Source organism: Bubalus bubalis, chromosome 5, assembly GCF_019923935.1.
Source record: "Bubalus bubalis isolate 160015118507 breed Murrah chromosome 5, NDDB_SH_1, whole genome shotgun sequence".
NCBI classification, from domain to species: Eukaryota; Metazoa; Chordata; class Mammalia; order Artiodactyla; family Bovidae; genus Bubalus; species Bubalus bubalis.
Genome location: NC_059161.1, coordinates 8,313,521 through 8,328,055, shown reverse-complemented (window position 1 = coordinate 8,328,055; position 14,535 = coordinate 8,313,521). Strand labels below are relative to the sequence as shown.

General features: G+C 44.5%; 1 protein-coding gene across 2 annotated transcripts in view; it reads left to right on the top strand.

Annotated features, from left to right (window-relative positions):
• Positions 1 to 14,535, top strand: part of KCNH1 (potassium voltage-gated channel subfamily H member 1) — a 432,755-nt gene that overhangs the window by 404,212 nt on the left and 14,008 nt on the right. The window lies entirely within an intron of this gene.

The following is a 14,535-nucleotide window of genomic DNA, read 5'->3' as shown; positions in this document are numbered from 1 at the left end:
AAGGCTTTGGCATAGTCCATAAAGCAGAAATAGATGTTTTTCTGGAACTCTCTTGCTTTTTCCGTGATCCAGCGGATGTTGGCAATTTGATCTTACTGTTAATTAAAGAAAATCAGACATCTTAAATGAATAGATTTAGCTCTTTTCTATGTACATGTATGGGAAGATGCAAGAGTCTAGGCTCAGCGAAATCACCCCTTTGATCTGCACCTCAGCTCTCTGGGCCAGCGTCCCGTGCCTTCTCATCCTGAGCTCCGTCAGGGCTCACCGTGGGGGCGGCTGTAATGGTTGACGACTGAACCACCCTTTGTTCGCTGATATGGCAATCGGTATTTTTTTGTTGACAAGACTTAAGCTTACCTACATTGATTTGTTACACAGCAGGCTATGGGTAAGACTGATAAGAAGGAAAGTGAGTCACATTTTCAAATAAAGGTGTTTTCTTCTCCCAGTGAGAATCAAGGAGGACAGAGCAGCTGACTGTGCCTCGTGGAGGGGGCTCAAGCTGGAAGACTGGCAGATGCTACAGCCCACAGCCTCAGGGGTCAGACAAGCCTGAGCTTGCCCCTCACTCACTGTGTACCCTTTCTCAGCCTCAGCTTCCTCATCTGAATAATGGGATGATAAGAGCAGCTACCTCAGTCTCTTGTAGGAAGAGAGACCCATCCAGGACATGAGAGTGGACGCTTGTCTAACACTCAGAAATGAGTTGTCTGAGGAGACACGTGTGTGGACAAAGCAAGAGCCTTTATTGGGAAGGGGCATCAAAGTGGAGAACAGGGAGGTAAGGGAAACCAGGAGAACTGCTCTGCCACATGGCTCGCAGTCCCAGGTTTTATGGTGATGGGATTAGTTTCCGGGTTGTCTCTGGCCAATCCTTCTGACTCAGGGTGCTTCCTGGTGGCGCATGCAATGCTCAGCCAAGATGGACGCCAGCGCGGAGGATTCTGGGAGGCGGAGGGACATATGGAGTCTCCTTCTGACCTTTCCTGAACTCTTCTGGTTGGTGGTGGCTTATTAGTTCCGTCTTCCCTGCCAGGACCTCCTGCCCTATAATAACTCATGCAAATGGCTACTGTGGGGGGTGGGAGGGGGGAGGTTTAGGTCAGTGCGCTTCCCTGGACAGTAGGGTTACTCGGATTCATTGAAATCGTGTGTGCAAAGTGTTAGACCCACAGCTGATACACAGGGAGGGTGCAGTGGCTGCTGGCCGCTGTCATTATCAAATGATTCTGGGTGCCCTCTCGGGGTGCAGCTCCTGCCTCTCCACCTCCGTGGACTGGCTACATGAAGGCTCATTTCTCTGCCATCTTGATGCCTCGGTGCCTTCTCTTCTCTGCCTTTCCTCCAGCTGTTTCTTCTTTGGTCCTCTCTGCGAGGTTCTTCTGCAAAGGCTCCTCGTCTTTCCCTTCTTCTCTCCCTCTCTTACGCTGTTCTGGTCCATTTGTCCGTCTCTTCGGGCCTCTATCCATCTCGGGTGCCCGGTTCTCCTAAGAGGGAGCAGGTATCCTCTAGGCTCACTTCCCTGGCCTCCTCCAGGCCCCGTGGCCCCTTTCTTGCTCTCAGGAGATTTCCCATAGGCTAAGTTGTGGGAGGCTCCAGCTCTGGGTGGTCACAGCAAAGTGGGGCCAGTTTGCGGCACTTACGCTCCACCCCCAATTACCTTCCCCAAGGAAAGCCAAGAATACCACAGGCATCCTTGTTTCAAGCCTGATATAGACGTGAGAAGGGAATGACAAATTGTCCAGTCAGCTTCTGGGTCGGCTCAAGCGCCAAAAGTTGTCCCTGCAGTGAAAGTTTCATCAGAACAATGTTGCGAAACTGAAGAAACTGAAGGCCGGATTCTGTAGCCCAACAAAGCAGCCTTCCTACCCTGCGTGGGACTCAGGACCAGCTCCTGCCATCTGGATATCAAGAGGAGAGAAATAGTCTGCAAAGTATCCATGCACCATGGGCTTGTAATGATACCGTATGAAAGAAAATGCAGAAGAAAGGATATGGAAATGATGTCACCACTTGACATGCCCCACAAGCCCCCTAATTAACTGCTTCCTGAAAATTAAAACGTCCCTTCCCCAGATGCCTTGATGGGCATTACTCTACTGGGAACAGCCTTGCCTGGCGTGGGGGTGTGGCATATGGGAGCAAGATGAAGGTCCTTGAAAAAGATGGCATTTAGCAGATTGTGTGGCCAGGCCTCTTTGGTGAGAAGCTGGTCCCTGAGCTCTGCACAGATCCGTGGGCTGGAAGGAGGGCAACCCCTGCCCTATGGCAGTGAGTGACTGCAGGCCCAGCGTGCATTCTGTACTTTTGTGCGAATGTGCAGTTTAGGAGACAAATGATTGCCTTTGCTCCCTAGGAATGAGGAGTCCTCTGGGATTGAAATAAACACATGCTATGTCTGCATTAGGCTAACGGGCCTTATGGAGAGGCAGAGGGACTCTCCTGAGGGCTGAACTGACTTCTCAGGCCCCAGGGCTGGAGCTGGGCCCTAGTGCAGCAGGCAGTTCTGGGTCTGGGTAATTGACGTTGGTCCTCCTTTATCATGACCTCATTAATCCTCAGAGGTTAAGATTAGGTGCTTAGCCCAGTACATGCTCAAAGCCTGGTGCAAGTAGGTATCCTGCCATGTTTCTCGTGTCCAGTCTACCAGGAAAGTCCTGCTAGCCCCCCCAGGTGCTCAGCCCTCTGGAGACCATCCCAGCCTGTGTTACAGAGCAGAGGAGCTCGAACCTCTGCCCTCCCCAAGGCGCCTTCACTCTGGAATCTGCAGGGTTCCCAGCTTCAGTGACTGAGTTTGGGCTCTGGTCCTGGGTTTGCAGACTAACTGAGTAAAGTGTCAGCAGAGGACTTACCCTCTCTGAGCCCAAGCCCCTCACCTTTGAAAGAGGGCCGATAATAGTTCCAGCTTCATGGCTTGTGGGTGAAAGTTAAGGCATGTAAAGGCTTAGCACTGGGCTTGGCTCAGTAGAAGGCTGTGAATCACACATCTTCACTCAGGGACACAGCTGGCCAAGGGATGGTTCCTCCAATGACAGATTTGGGTAAAAATCTGCCTCTGCCTTCCCCGCACAGGCCTTGCTGCACACTGTTCGCCGGAAACTAGAAAGAGCAGATTCTATCGACGACGAGGGTAGACTGAGTGCCGAGGGAGGGAGGGGACCCTGTGTTGTAGCCAAGAGAACCAGGAAAGTCAAGGCCTTGACTGTTGCCCTCACAGGCTCCAGAGAGAGAAATGAAAGTGCCAAGGACGCTGACAAATGTGACATTACCCAGGGTCCCTGCCCCGGCCGCCACTGGCAGCCTGGGGTGAACAAAACAGAGGCTGTGGGTCACTAGGTAGGGGTTCAAGTTCCTCTGTCTCCTATGTGGTGAGGTTTCAACTCGAGCTTTCTCCCTTCAGGGCTTCCCCCCGCCCCGTCCCCCCATCAGTAATGGTTCAATCAGGAAAACAAATTAAAATGACACTGTTTTTTTCTTTTCTTTTTCGCTAAGGGTATAATATTTATCTTTGATAATGGTGGTGGTTTAGTTGCTAAGTCATGAGACCCCATGGACTGTAGCCTGCCAGGCTCCTCTGTCCATGGATTCAATACTGCTTGCTTTAACATCTTTTCGTACGATGTTAGTATTACCACATCAACTTTGTTTACACAGTATATCTCTATCCTTTTCATCTTTATGTAGCATCATTATATTCAAAATACATCTCTTGAAAGCGGCATAGGTTTAGGTTTTTTGTTATTGAAACTGCGCTCATTTTTTTGAGGATTTGAATGAGGAAATTGGTGAAAGAGCAAAAACGAAATGTCGAAGACGCTCAAAGATTAACAACCAGAAGCAGCAGCTTCCCTTCCCAGAGATGGGGGCAGGAAAATGTGGCACTGTCAAATCCCGGGAGGCCAGAGGAGGGCCCAGTTTCTGGAGGGGGTGCTTCATGCAGCTGGTGCCAGACCTCCAAGGAAGGATGCTACACGCCGGTGCTGGGACGTCTGAGGAGGAGACACCCCAGGGCTTGTCGGCGGAGCTTGGCCTGGGGGTGCTCAGCTGGGGAGTCAGGTGGGCTGCTCTGGATCATGGGAGTAGGGTAGACACATAGGGTCTCATCTGTCTCCAGGACCACGGGGAGAAGCCCCCCAGCCCCCCTCCCACCCTTTCTCATTCTCCCTGTAAAATGCAGCTCAGATCTGCTCAGGCCAGTAAAGCCCCTGGACCATCAGCTCCCAAGAGGAAGGCTCTCTCTGCTTTCTTTAAAGGTGGGGCTGGCCATCTCACATACTCAGCGAAGGCTTTTTTGAATGGCTGCTCAGCTATTTCCTTGTGGAATGAGGTTTGGGGACGGGGGTGGAGGGGGGGAGGGCGGGGGAGAGTGGGTGTCATCTCTCTGTAAGGCAGAACATGAGGTTTAAAAGCAGCACGAGGAATTCAGGAGAAGGAAAGGAAGTCCTGAGCGTGGAAGGCCCGGGCTGCTCTGCTGCCGAGGTCTGGGGTCGAGGCTGGGTGGCCTGGCTCCAGGGCTGATTCAGTGGGGCCTGACGTCAGAAGAAGGGGCTACATGACCCAGGCCCAGTTCCATCCGTAGGATGGAATGCATGCTAGGGCACCTACAGCCGCAGACCCCCCAGCTGAGAGTTCCTACCTGGGGGACAGGGCGTGGCTCTCTTTCCCACCTGCACACGCCCTGCAGGCCCAGGGCTCAGGCAGTACAGACAGAAATCACCAGCACAGCTATCTGTGTCTTCAGGTCCAGCTCCCCAGGCCTCTGCCCAGGATGGAACTCAGGACTGGGATGTGGAGACAGTGATGCCTGGCGCCCAGGTGGGAAGCTCAGAGGGTCAGAGGACTGGCGTAGCCAGGGAGGGTGAGGGGCTGTGTGTGTGCAGCTGGGATACAGGCACTGAGCAGGGGTAGCCCGTCTCCTGAGGATATGTGTGTAAGTGTGTACATGCGCATGGCCTCTCAACAAGGATGAAAAATATGTGCCCAGAGCAGTCTCGCTGTTTCCCAGTGTGTGTCTGTATTCCTGGGCTAGGGCACTGGTTCTCAGAGAGGTGGAATTCAAGGTGGGGGTGGAATGCATGACATTTTTTCTTTCATTTTTTAAAAAACTTTTTATTTTGGAGTACAGCCGATTAACCATGTGATAGGTTCAGGTAGACAGCAAAGGGACTCAGTCATAAATATGCATGTGTCCATTCTCCCCCAAACTCCCCTCCCACCCAGACTAGCACATAACACTGAGCAGAGTTCCCTGTGCTCCACAGTAGGTTCTTGTTGGTTATCCATTTTAAATACAGCAGAGTGTACCTGTCCATCCCAAACTCCCTAACTGTCCCTCACCCCATCCTTCGCTCCAGCAACCATGAGTTCCTTCTCTCTCATTCTGTGAGTCTGTCTCTGTTTTGTAAAACAAGTTCATTTGTATCATGTTTCTTTAGATTTTACATAGAAGGGATGTCATGTTTCTGCTTTTCTGACTGACTTCACTCAGTATGACAATCTCTAGGTCCATCCATGTTGCTGCAAATGGCATGATTTCATTCTTTTTGATGACTGAGTAATACCCCATTGTATGCATGTACCGCGTCTTCTTTATCCATTCCTCTGTGGATGGACATTTATGTTGCTTCCATGCGTTGGCTACTGTGAACAGTGCGGCAGTGGACACTGGGGTGCCGGTCTCCTTTCAGACCACGTTTTTCTCCAGACATTGCTCAGGAGTGAGACTGCGGGGTCATGTGGTAGCTCTATTTTTAGTTTTGTAAGGAACTTCCATATTGTTCTCCATAGTGGCTGTACCAACGTACATTCCTACCAATGGTGTAGAAGGGTTCCCGTCTCTCCACACCTTCTCCAGCATTTATTGTTTGTGGATTTTTTTGACAGTAGCCATTTGGACTAAAGTGAGGTGATATCCCAGGGTACTTTTGATTAATTAGCAATGTTAATCATCTTTTCATGTGCTTCTTGGCCATCTGTATGTCCTCCTGTGGAGAAATGTCTGTTTAGGTCTTCTGCCCATTTTTTGATTAGGTTGTTTGTTTTGATGACGTTGTGCTTCGTGAGCTGTTTGTAGATTTTGGAGACTAATCCCTTGGTCACATCACTTGCAAATATTATCTCCCCATCTGTGGGCTGTCTTTTCATTCTGTTTATTGTTTCCTTTGCTGAGCATCTTTCATTTTTTAAGTACATAATTCAGTGCCATTAATTACATGTACATGCAACAATTACTATTATCTATTTCCACCATTTTTCATTATTCCAAACAGAAACTCAGTAACCATTAAGCAATAACTCCCATTCCCCACAGCCCTGGTAGCCTCTAATCTACTTTTTGTCTCTATAAATTTTATGACAGGTACTTCATGTAAGTGGAATTATATGATATCTTATCTCTATAAACTTATTTATGATAGGTACTTCATGTAAGTGGAATTATATGCTATCTTTTTTGTGTGTGTCCAGCTAATCTCACTTAGTATAGTGTCTTCATGGTTCAGCCATGTTTTAGAAGGATCAGAACTTCATTCTTTTTAATGATTAAATAGCATTCCATTTTATGCATATATCACGTTTTGTTTATCCATCAATTTGTTGATTGACATTTGGGTCGTTTCCTCCTTTTGGCTGCAGTGAATAATACTGCATTTGAGTACTGGTGAACCTGTGCAGGTGCTTGCTTTCAGTCCCTCTCGTTTATATTAATATCTGGGAGTGGAACTGCTGGGTTACATAGTAATTCTGTGTTTGCTTTTTGAGGAACTGATGAATGGTTTTCCATAGAGGATGCAGCAACGTATGAGAGTTTGAATCTCTCCACATCCTTGTCAGAATGAGTTATTTTCTGTTTTTTAAGTTAATATCAATCCTAAAGGAGGGGCTTCCCTCATAGCTCAGCTGGTAAAGAATCCACCTGCAATGTAGGAGAACCTGGGTCAATTCTTGGGTCGGGAAGATTCCCTGGAGAAGGGATGGCAACCCACTCCAGTATTCTTGAGCCTCCCTGGTGGCTCAAACAGTAAAGAATCCACCTGCAATGCGGGAGACTTGGGTTCGATCACTGGGTTGAGAAGATCCCCTGGAGGAGAGCGTGGCAACCCACTCCAGTATTCGTGCCTGGAGAATTCCATGAACAGAGGAGCCTGGTAGGTTACAGCTCATGGGGTCGCAAAGAGTCAGACACAACTGAGCAACTAAATACAGCACAACACATCCTCAAGGATACGAAGTGATATCTCATGATTTTTTCATTTGCTTTGCCCATGACATATGTTATTAAATACCTTTTCATATGCTCATGGCCATTTGTATGTTTTGAGAAATATCTAAGTCATTTGCATCTTTTTTAATTGGATGGCGTGCATTTTCTTGTTGAGTGACAGGGATTCTTTATATATTCTGGATATTAAATCCTTATCAGATATGTGACTTAGGAGTATTTTCTCCCATTCTGTGAATTCTCTTTTCATTCTCTCAATTGTATCCTTTGAGGCACATTTAATTTTTATGAAGTCAAATTTACCTATTTTTTCTTCTATTCCATATGCTTTTAGTTTCATGGCTAAAAAATCATTGCCAAATCAATATTGTGGACATTTTCCCATATGTTTTCTCCTAACATAAAATTCAAACAATCTTATGGCTTTACCTCTTACATTTAGATCTGTGATCCTCTGAGTTAATTTTTGTATGCAGTATAAGGAAGGGGTTTGACTTCATTGTCTTGCATATGGATATCCACTTCTCTGAGCATCATTTGATGAAGACTGTCCTTTCTAGGAAACTTTGTCAAAAATAATTAACTATTCAATTAATTCAGTCATGTTCAACTCTTTGCAGCTCTATGGACCATAACCTGCCAAGCTCCTCTATCCATGGGATTCTCTGGGCAAGAATACTGCAGTGGGTTGCCATGCCCTCCTCCAGGGACTCTTCCTGACCCAGGAATCAAACCCACGTCTCTTACATCTCCTGCATTTGCAGGCATGTCAAAAATAATTAACTCTGTAGATGAGGGTTTATTTCTGGATTCTCTATCCTATTTGTAGTCCTATAAATCTGTCCTTCTGCCAGTCCACACTATTCTGATTACTGTAGTAAGAGTTTATATTAGAAGTACGAGACCTACGGGCCTAACCAGGGGATGTTAGTGCTGAAGAACTTGCCTACCAAGGCAGGAGATGTAAGAGACACGGGTTCTATCCCTGGGTTGGGAAAATCCCCTGGAGGAGGGCATGGCAACCCACTCCAGTACTCTTGCCTGGAGAATCCCATGAACAGAAGAGCCTGGCGGACTACAGTCCATAGGGTTGCACAGAGTCGGATATGACTGAAGAGACTTGGCATGCACACATGCATGAGACCTCCAACTTAGCTTTCCTTTTTCAAGATAGTTTTGGCTATTCAGAATGCCTTGAGAATATATGAATTTTAGGGTACATTACTTTATTTGTCTAAAAGCACCATTATAGTACTAAAATCCATAGATTACTTTGAATGGAATTATCATCTTTTTAAAATTGAAGTATAATTGACATACAATATCCCATTAGTTTCAGCTGTACAACATAATGATTTGACATTTATACACAGTGTGAAATTATCACCACAATAAGTCTAGTTATCATCTGTCACCATACAAAATTACAGACTTTTTTTGGTGTGTGTGATGAGAGCAATTTTCAAATTTGCTACATAATATTACTGACTAGGAAGTCAAGAAAACACCTGAAGTGACAGGCAAATTTGGCCTTGGAATACGGAATGAAGCAGGGCAAAGACTAATAGAGTTTTGCCAAGAAAATGCACTGGCCATAACAAACACCCTCTTCCAACAACACAAGAGAAGACGCTATACATGGACATCACCAGATGGTCAACACCGAAATCAGATTGATTACCTTCTTTGCAGCCAAAGATGGAGAAGCTCTATACAGTCAGCAAAAACAAGACCAGGAGCTGACTGTGGCTCAGACCATGAACTCCTTATTGCCAAATTCAGACTTAAATTGAAGAAAGTAGGGAAAACCACTAGACCATTCAGGTATGACCAAAATCAAATCCCTTATGATTATAGAGTGGAAGTGAGAAATAGATTTAAGGGCCTAGATCTGATAGATAGAGTGCCTGATGAGCTATGGAATGAGGTTCGTGACATTGTACAGGAGATAGGGATCAAGACCATCCCCATGGAAAAGAAATGCAAAAAAGCAAAATCGCTGTCTGGGGAGGCCTTACAAATAGCTGTGAAAAGAAGAGAAGCAAAAAGCAAAGGAGAAAAGGAAAGATATAAACATCTGAATGCAGAGTTCCAAAGAATAGCAAGAAGAGATAAGAAAGCCTTCTTCAGCGATCAATGCAAAGAAATAGAGGAAAACAACAGAATGGGAAAGACTAGAGATCTCTTCAAGAAAATCAGAGATACCAAGGGAACATTTCATGCAAAGATAGGCTCAATAAAAGACAAAAATGGTATGGACCTAACAGAAGCAGAAGATATTAAGAAGAGATGGCAAGAATACACAGAAGAACTGTACAAAAAAGATCTTCACGACCCAGATAATCACGATGGTGTGATCACTGACCTAGAGCCAGACATACTGGAATGTGAAGTCAAGTGGGCCTTAGAAAGCATCACTATGAACAAAGCTAGTGGGGGTGATAGAATTCCAGCTGGGCTATTCCAAATCCTGAAAGATGATGCTGTGAAAGTGCTGCACTCAATATGCCAGCAAATTTGGAGAACTCAGCAGTGGCCACAGGACTGGAAAAGGTCAGTTTTCATTCCAATCCCAAAGAAAGGCAACGCCAAAGAATGCTCAAACTACCGCAGAATTGCACTCATCTCACACGCCAGTAAAGTAATGCTTAAAATTCTCTAAGCCAGGCTTCAGCAATATGTGAACTATGAACTTCCAGATGTTCAAGCTGGTTTTAGAAAAGGCAGAGGAACCAGTGATCAAATTGTCAACATCCGCTGGATCATGGAAAAAGCAAGAGAGTTCCAGAAAAACATCTATTTCTGCTTTATGGACTATGCCAAAGCCTTTGACTGTGTGGATCACAATAAACTGTGGAAAATTCTTCAAGAAATGGGAATACCAGACCACCTGACCTGCCTCTTGAGAAATCTGTATGCAAGTCAGGAAGCAACAGTTAGAACTGGACATGGAACAACAGACTGGTTCCAAATAGGAAAAGGAGTACGTTAAGGCTGTATATTGTCACCCTGTTTATTTAACTTATATGCAGAGTACATCATGAGAGACGCTGGACTGGAAGAAACACAAGCTGGAATCAAGATTGCTGGGAGAAATATCAATAACCTCAGATATGCAGATGACACCACCCTTATGGCAGAAAGTGAAGAGGAACTAAAAAGCCTCTTGATGAAGGTGAAAGTGGAGAGTGAAAAAGTTGGCTTAAAGCTCAACATTCAGAAAATGAAGATCATGGCATCCGGTCTCATCACTTCATGGGAAATAGATGGGGAAACAGTGGAAACACTGTCAGACTTTATTTTTCTGGGCTCCAAAATCACTGCAGATGGTGATTGCAGCCATGAAATTAAAAGACGCTTACTCCTTGGACGGAAAGTTATGACCAACCTGGATAGCATATTCACAAGCAGAGACATTACTTTGCCAACAAAGGTTCGTCTAGTCAAGGCTATGGTTTTTCCAGTGGTCATGTATGGATGTGAGAGTTGGACTATGAATAAGGCTGAGTGCCGAGGAATTGATGCTTTTGAACTGTGGTGTTGGAGAAGACTCTTGAGAGTCCCTTGGACTGCAAGGAGATCCAACCAGTCCATTCTGAAGGAGATCAGCCCTGGTATTTCTTTGGAAGGAATGACACTAAAGCTGAAACTCCAGTACTTTGGCCACCTCATGCCAAGGGTTGACTCATTGGAAAAGACTCTGATACTGGGAGGGATTGGGGGCAAGAGGAGAAGGGGACGACAGAGGATGAGATGGCTGGATGGCATCACTGACTCGATGGACGTGAGTTTAAGTGAACTCTGGGAGTTGGTAATGGACAGGGAGGCCTGGCGTGCTGTGATTCATGGGGTTGCAAAGAGTTGGACATGACTGAGCGGCTGATCTGATCTGATTACTGACTATATTCACTATGCTGTACATTATATCCCCATGACTAGTTTATTTTTTACTAAGCAGCTGTATCCCCTTAACCTATTTCACCCACTCCCCAATATTGTCCCCTTGGAAACCAGAAATCTGTTCTCTGTGTCTGTGAGTTTTATCTTGATTATTCATCTTATTTTTTAGATTCCACATGTTGGTGAAATCATACACTATTTGTTTTCCTCTGACTTACTGCATTTAGCCTAAGACTCATGGTCCATCCATGTTGTTGAAAGATGGCAAGATTTCACTATTTTTTGATGACTGAGCAGCATTGCATCCTGCGTGTCCCACATCTTATTTGTGCATTCATCCATCAATGGATACTTAGGTGCCTCCATATTGTGGCCACTGGAAGTAATGCTGCTATGAATTGTGAACATAGTGTGCATGTATCTTTTCAAATAGCATCTTCATTTTCTTTAGATAAATACCCAGAAATGGAATTGCTAGGTCATATGGTAGCTCTGTTTTAATTTTTTGAGGAGTCTCAGTATTGTTTTCCATAGTGGCTGCAGCAATTTACGTTCCCACCAATGGAGCACAAGGATTCTCTTTTCTCCACATCCTGCCCAACACTTGTTATTTCTTGTCTTTTTTAATAATAGCCATTCTGATAGGTGTGAGGTGGTATCTTTGATATGCATCTCTCTGTTGATTAGCAATGTTGAGCATCTTTCCCTGTGCATCTTGGCCATCTGTATATCTTCTTTGGAAAAAAATGTCTATTCAAGTCCTCTGCCTATTTTTTATTTTTTTTATTTTTATTTTATTTGTAGGTCATAATATTTAATATAAATGTATTGGTTTTAATTGGAGGCTAATTACTTTACAATATTGTATTGGTTTTGCCATACATCAACATGAATCCACCACAGGTGTACACATGTTCCCCATCCTGAACCCCCCTCCCACCTCCCTCCCCGTACCATCCCTCTGGGTCATCCCAGTGCTCCAGCCCCGAGCATCCTGTCTCATGCATCGAACGTGGACTGGCGATTCATTTCTTATATGATATTATACATGTTTCCATGCCATTCTCCCAAATCATCACACCCTCACCCTCTCCCACAGAGTCCAAAAGACTGTTCTATACATCTGTGTCTCTTTTGCTGTCTTGCATACAGGGTTATCATTACCATCTTTCTAAATTCTATATATATGCGTTAGTATACTGTATTGGTGTTTTGCTTTCTGGCTTACTTCACTCTGTATAATAGGCTCCAGTTTCATCCACCTCATTAGAACTGATTCAAATGTATTCTTTTCAATGGCTGAGTAATACTCCATTGTGTATATGTACTCTGCCTATTTTTTAATTGGATTGTTTTGTTATCAAGTTAAATGAGTTCTTTACATATCTTGGAAATTAACCCCTTATTGGCAAATATCCTGTCCCATTAAGTAGGCTGTCTCTTTATCTTGTTGCTTCTTTTGCTGTGCAGAAGCTTTTTAGTTTGATGTAGTCCCGTTTGTTATTGTTGCTTTTGTAGCCATTGCCTTTGGAGTCAGGTCCAGAAACTATTACTGAGTGTGATGTCGAGGAGCTTACCGCCTCTGTTTTCTAGGAGTTTCATGATTTCTGGTCTTACATTCTTGAATTCATTTTGAATTAATTTTTGCGTGTGGTGTAACATAGTGGTCCTCTTTCATTTTGCATGCAGGTGTCCAGTTTTCCTAATACATTTATTTATTTTTAATTGGAGGATAATTACTTTACAATGTTGTATTGGTTTTTCCTGTACAACAATGTGAATCAGTCACATGTATATGTGTGTGTATATTGTATATATATATCCCCTCCCTCTTGAACCTCTCTCTCATCCCCTATCTCACCTCTCTGGGTCATCACAGAGTGCCAGGCTGGGCTCCCTGTGTTAAGCTTCCCACTAGCTATCTATCTTACACAGGGTAGTGTATATATGTCAATGTTATTGTCTCAATTTGTCCTACCCTGTCCTTCCCCCAAGAACCCACCTGCAACGCAGGAGACACGGGTTCGATCCCTGGGTTGGGAAGATCCCCTGGAGAAAGAAATGGCAACTCGCTCCAGTATTTTTGCCTGGGAAATTCCATAGACAGAGGCACCTGGTGGGCTACAGTTCATGGAGTCACAAGAGTCAACTTAGCAACTAAACAACAAAAACAATAAAAAAAAAAAAAACCCTCCCACTCCTTAAGGTCACTCCTTAAGCATCTCTGAGCTTTGCCCCAGGGGCCAGAAGAACCTTGCTATTCATGCAAAAAGCACAAAGGACAGCATGGTTTAAGGACTGTCTGGGGGACGGGGTTGGGCAACTGAAGGGAGGGAGGCCTGGAGAAAGCTGTGATTCTGGCTAATGACAGATTGTTTGCTTAGTGTCTCCTTATGGCAGTTCATTTTCAGTGTATTAAAGCACAACTGATGTGTTTTTTTGTTTTGGTTTGGCCATACCATATAGTATGTGGGATCGTAGTTCCCTGACCAGCTAGGGATCAAATCCAAGTCCCCTCTATTAGAAGTGTGGAGTCTTAACCATCAGATCACCAGGGAAGTACCAAAACACAACAGATTTTTATGTTGATTTTGTACCCTGCAGCTTTACTGAATTTATTACTTCTCACAGTTTTTAATGAAGTATTGAGTTTTTTAAAGATATAAAACCATGTTATTCACAAACAGTGACAGTTTTGCCTCTTCTTTTCTAAACTGGATGCCTTTTTTATCCTCCCTAACTGCTCTGGTTATGACTTCCAATGCTATGTTGACTAGAGATGGCAAGATTGGGCGTCCTTGTCTTCTTTCTGATCTTAAGGGTAAAGCGTCCAGCTTTTCACTTTGGAGCACAATGTTAGCTGTGGGCTTGTCATATATGGCCTTTATTATGTAGTAGTATATTCCATGTATAAAACTTTGCTCAGAGTTTTTATCATAAATGGATATTGAATTTTTCATCATCTGAGTCTTACTCTTCATTTTAATGTGTGTCTCACACCGATTCATTTGTGGATGTTGAACCATCCTTGCATATTTGGGATAAATCCCACTTGGTCATGGTGTATGACCCTTTTAATGTACTACTGAATTCAGTGTGCTAATATTTTGTTGAGGGTTTTTGCATGAATGTTCATTAGGGATGCTGGCCTGTAACTTTTCTGTTGTGTGGCATCCTTCTCTGATTTTTGGTTATCAGTGTAATGATGACCTAGTAAAACTTTCTGGAGAAGTTTGAGAAGGATAGATATTTCATTTTCTTTGAACATTTGTAGAATTCACCTGTGAAGTCCTCTGGTTCTGGGCTTTTGTTTGTTGTGACTTTGTTGATCACTGATTCGGTCTCCGTACTAATCATCAGTCTATTCAGATTATATTTCTTCATGAGTCAGTCTTTGTATGTGTGATTCAGTC